Here is a 5,623-nt window from a genome sequence, read left to right as displayed (position 1 = left end):
ATTCGTGGCAAATTAATTTGTAACAAAACAAATTTCTTATAGAAGTTCAGCGAATCGACCGAATCGACTTTTTAAAAACTTCGCTCATCAATAATTGTTAGTATAAAGTTGTTGAGGTTTAGAGGGGTGCCATGTGCCTCCATGTCCCATTGGTGTCATCTATGTTGAGGAAAAACTGTACTATCTTAATGTCTAGGGTGGATCTTGTATACTCACTGTTCACTCAATGGTTTCTCTGCTGAAGCAGCACAATCTTCTCAGGAATCTAAGAAAAGAAGAAAAGTGATAGGTTGTCAGGAGAAGACTCTTGTGGTGTAAGTGGTGGTTGGCGGTCAGAGACTAGACAGGCTGGGGGATGGACATGGGCCCCGCTTCTGGAGCCCCTTATTGAAATACAGGACCCGGGATGATTGATCATCAAGCAAGACACCAGGGATAGTAAAGCAGTCAATGGGTGCACTGAAATGTGTAAGTGCCATGGAAGACATGCAGAGAAGTCCTCTAGAATGACCGCTACTATCTGCATGTCAGCTACATCTATGAGATGGAAGTCACCATCAGTCCTGCTCTATTAGCTCCATATGTCCTAATAGGGAAGAGCAAACTAAGTGTGTGCAAAATTCATAAAAACCTGCACTTACCTTAGCCCCCAGCTCTCCCCTCTGCTGCTAATGGAGGAAATAGAAAAATATAAATATATAAGATATTATAGTAACATTAAGAGAATAACAAGGGAGAACTACAGGGGCCATGTCCTGCAAGTACTCACAGGCCTCTTGGACGGTTCCTCCTAAAGCACTTGGGGACCCAGGATCTTCTTCTTGGTCTACAAAAAAATCCAAAAAGGGCAAATGAAAGGTGTGATGAGCGGAGGATGGAGGATCAGTCTATACGATATGATCAGCTCATTATCTCTGGACTCTGCTCTTACCTTTCCTCCCCCTCTTCTTCCATTTCTTCTTCTCTGTTGGACATAAAACTAATTTAAAGTTAAATTTATAATATATGGGGATGATCATTATGAAGAGCTCTAGGTCAAGATGGAAGGAATTATTAAGAGTAGTCATTCGGGGGTCAAGTCATGGAGAAGGCTTTTAGGACACCAAGGGTTGTGGTCTGGCTGTAACCTCAGCCTTACTCCTGTTATAACCTTACATGGTCTCCATGGTATAAAATGTGGGACATCGGCTGATGGTTCTTATCCTAAAGGACAAAAGACAGATCTGGTTAACTGGACACTCTCAGTACATGTGCCCCATATACCCATCATGCCAGCCCTAGAATGTGCTGCAGGACTGGTGCCCACTAATGGAACTTCTATCTGGAGTTACCAGCAATAATTATATCTCTATAATGTATTATAAGCAGAAGATTTACACTCAGAAAGTGTAAAAGTCAGATAATAAATCCGCTTCATGGTGAGTACGTCAGGTCTGGGGTAAATAGGGGCAGAATTCTGGGGCATTTAGTAAATCTCCCCCATGGTTATTAGCTACAGAATCTATTCCTTCCTAATTCCCCATATATAGGAGGATTGTTATCAGTTCACACATCAGGACTACTCCCCCATCATCCTACAAGGAAGACTCCTATATTCTAACAGTAGAGAAGAAAGTTGGTTATGGTGAAGTATAGTTACCGTATTGTGGGCTGGGACGTGTACACTCTGTACCACCACCTGATGGAGAAAGAAGAGGACAGATATGACTTCTACATGTTCTAGAAATTTTTATGCCCAGAAATGATAGACTCGGCCTCGTTATTGAGCAGCAGCACCATATTCTACAGCAGCCAATCAGATCTTGGCATTTACCCCTCTTTTATGACCCCCTTGGCCTTGAGTTATTTGTCTATTGGGATAATGTAGGTTCCAAGAGGATGAACACCATATATTGGGGCGATCAGACTATGTGGCAGATTTATCACGTTTGGAGTTTCATATATCTATTTTCCACAATAGATTTTTTTGCACAAAAAAGCAAACTTCCTTAATAGTCCTCGCCTCCTGAGAGATGTGTTCTCAGTGCAGAATCAATGCCTGCTTTGAGCTGACACTAGAAATAATAAATATGTCAGATATTAGGTGGCCACGCCCCTCATGGATAACCCTGCCCATTTGTCCCTCAATGTCGTCAACAATGGTTTTGAATTTAAAATATTTCACAGTGATGTACATACCTACATCACAAAGTTCTCCGAACTCTTTCTCTGCCTCCTTGATAAGCTCCTCTGCAATGCGTTTCTCCTTATCCTGATGTTTCTCCTCCTTCAGATGTTCTAATTTGTTCTCCTTATCCTCATTTGCCCCATGATGTTTCACCTCCTTTTTTGTCTCCCCCACTACCTCCTCCAGATGTCCCTTCTCCTTAGCTTCCTCCTCCAGATGTTCTTTTTCCTTATTTTCCTCTTCACCCATCTCCAAATTCTCCTCCTCCTCCAAATGTTTATCTTCCTTTTTCTCCTCCTGACCAGATGTTCATCCTTCTTATTCTCTTCATCCTCCTTCTCCTTAGTCTCCTCCTCCTGATGTTATCCTCTTTATTCTCCTCTGTCAGATGTTCCTCTTCCTCCTTTTTCTCTTTCTCCTCCTCCATCCTGTAAAGAGTAAAAAAAATACAGGTTAGAAAAAGTAACTGATGTAATTTACCAAAACTCACCCACAACCTCTATCAAAATGTCACTGTGTCTAGTTGTCTAATCTATTCTCAATGTTTACGATTCTCATACTGTAGCTAAAACTATCAGTCCTCCCTCACTGGTGATCACACCAACCCCTACCAGCCCCTGAGGACTTCTACATGCCCATAACACTCAGTGCCCAATCATTGTACCCATCCTGCACCAGCCCTTCACCATCTGTACCCACATACAGGGCGCTCACAGGTATCAACACTGGATCTTGCACTTATGGGTTTATATTCCCTCCTGTCTATGATCAGATATAGGATAACATGTATTATGTATTTACCTGAATTTCTCTATGTCGCTCGCTATATCGCCAAATCTTAAAAAGGGAGAGAAGAAAAAAACACAAGATAAGAAGAGAGCAGCAGAGACCTTACATGGAGGAGGCCTATAGGAAGAGGGGAGAAATGAGAGAAAAGAAAGGAGTCTAAGACAGAGTGTACTTACCTCCAGTACTAGCTGCAACCCTCAAGAGAGTGTCAGCTCTGTGTCTCCCTATATTATGTGTGTGATGTCATAATAACCGGGCGGGACTAAGAACCAGATCATTCTGTGACATCATAAGCAGCAGCACATTAGGAGCCACTAACTATAGCATGAAAGATGATCTGTCACATCTGTGTGTTTAGTAATTACTTGTATTCTCTGTAAAATACAATTATAGAGCCTATCTCCATAGAACTCTGCATTGTGCTATACCTCTTTTATTCCCTTATCACTGTCAGCACTGATTGGATAGTATGTCATATAGGCAAGGATAATGGTAACACCCAGTTGGTGTTTCTTGGAGGAATAACTGAGGAATTCTACAATGCTGGGTTCTAAGATTGAGCCAAATTGTATTTTATGGAGCATACAAACATTTACTAAATCAGACGTGTCAGGAGAGCTGACCGATCATTTGTAAAATACTCTATAAAATGGAAGTAAGAGAGGAAGTGAGGAAGAGAAATAAGGAAGGATGGATGGACGGGTGAACTCAAATTATTAATAAAGATGAAGGTTTCTATAGAATGTGAATGAAGGAGGAGATGGGACAGAGAAGCTCAGATGGCCTGACATTACAGGAGGAGACCTATAGGAAGAGGATGAGGAAGGACAGAAGGAAATGAAGACACAACAGGGGAAGACAGAGTGTACTTACCTCTCCACCACTAACTGTAACCCTCAAGGGAGTGTCAGCTCTGCAGCACCTTATATAATGTGTGTGATGTCATAATAACTGGGCGGGGCTGAAAAATCATAAATTCCGTGACATCATAGGCATCAGCAGCTGTGGTTTAACCCCTTAATACCACACATATGTAATGCACTAGAACTCTGTATGTATGTTATTTCTCTATGTAAATTTCGCCCAGTATTTTGGGGGCAGACGGCGCTTTCTTTCTGTGGTTTATATCTATAGGGGACATTTTTGTTTATTGTTTTATAGTCATGGAAAAGCTGAAAATGTCTAGAAATTGTTCTCATATTATTGTCTTGATCCTGGAAACAAGGACACGTAACCATAGTTAAGAGGTCGGCACCTGCACCAGCAAAGTTCTTATTAAGACTGGTATCAAATGGGCCCCAAACCCTTATTCTGGGGGTTCCCTGGTGTAAAGCCTCCACATTGTATAAAGTACAGGATATAAATGGATCATTTTGCAGCCGCTGTGAAACATTGTAACACGCGCTGTAACATTGACGCTGTTCACATTCTGCGGCTTTTCTTGTGTACGGGGACACCTGATATATTCCGGGGATAACCTGCAGGCAGGGGCGGACTGGCCATAGACCCTACAGGGAAATTTCTTGGTGGGCCGATGCCCAGGGGGCCGCCCGAGCCCTTCTCACAGCTGCTGGCCAGGTACAGTACATAATGATCTAATGCTAGGAGTACAAGGTCCTTATGCCCCCGGCCAGCCGCCATGTGCCCTCCTGAATTCGACTGTATCGCCATCCTCAGTATGGTAATGGGGCAGTATTTTATCCTGCACTGTGGTATTTTGCAACATGGGTCCCCTCTTAGTTTTTTTTTCCAGGGCCACTTCCCATTCCCAGTCCACCCCTGTGTGGGGAATAAACCATAGGGAGGTATCCTGACCAGTATTAACCTCCTGGAGCAGGGTCATTATGGCGGAGGCTTCATGAGATGAGAATATGTAAATGAAATGACCTAAAACACTCCAGACCTCGCTAGTGCTCATCTAGGGGGATTGTGGATCATTGTTGGGCTGGGGTGGTCAATGTGGGGATGGGAGGCAACTGTAAGACTGCAGGAGGGCAGCGACTAAAACAAGTGAATTAAGTGTCCCCCCGAGACCCCATCACTTCCATAAAACCATCTGAGACCCTGTAACTACAACTCCCAGCATATCCTGAATAGAGTTGAGCGGACACCTGGATGTTCGGGTTCGAGAAGTTCGGCCGAACTTCCCGTAAATGTTCGGGTTCGGGATCCGAACCCGATCCGAACTTCGTACCGAACCCGAACCCCATTGAAGTCAATGGGGACCCGAACTTTTCGGCACTAAAAAGGATGTAAAACAGCCCAGGAAAGGGCTAGAGGGCTGCAAAAGGCAGCAACATGTAGGTAAATCCCCTGCAAACAATGTGGATAGGAAAATGAATTAAAATAAAAAGAAAATAAAAAAATTAACCAATATCAATTGGAGAGAGGTCCCATAGCAGAGAATCTGGCTTCACGTCACCCACCACTGGAACAGTCCATTCTCAGATATTTAGGCCCCGGCACCCAGGCAGAGGAGAGAGGTCCCGTAACAGAGAATCTGGCTTCATGTCAGCAGAGAATCAGTCTGCATGTCATAGCAGAGAATCAGGCTTCACGTCAGCCACCACTGCAACAGTCCATTGTCATATATTAGGCCCAGCACCCAAGCAGAGGAGAGAGGTCCCGTAACAGAGAATCTGGCTTCATGTCAGAGAATCAGTCTGC

General features: G+C 43.6%; 1 long non-coding RNA gene across 1 annotated transcript; it reads right to left on the bottom strand.

Moving 5' to 3' along the window:
• Nucleotides 1–641: 641 nt before the first annotated feature.
• LOC122930827 lies at nt 642–1,670 on the bottom strand. Its single transcript, XR_006388179.1, has 5 exons — nt 1,640–1,670; nt 1,156–1,203; nt 932–964; nt 770–826; nt 642–668 (listed from the first exon to the last, which is right to left on the bottom strand). It is a non-coding gene; the product is annotated as an uncharacterized LOC122930827 (long non-coding RNA).
• Nucleotides 1,671–5,623: the final 3,953 nt, after the last annotated feature.

The sequence above is a fragment of the Bufo gargarizans genome, chromosome 3 (assembly GCF_014858855.1).
Source record: "Bufo gargarizans isolate SCDJY-AF-19 chromosome 3, ASM1485885v1, whole genome shotgun sequence".
NCBI classification, from domain to species: domain Eukaryota; kingdom Metazoa; phylum Chordata; class Amphibia; order Anura; family Bufonidae; genus Bufo; species Bufo gargarizans.
Note: the sequence above shows the minus strand (reverse complement) of the source record. Positions and strands in the feature narration are given on the sequence as shown.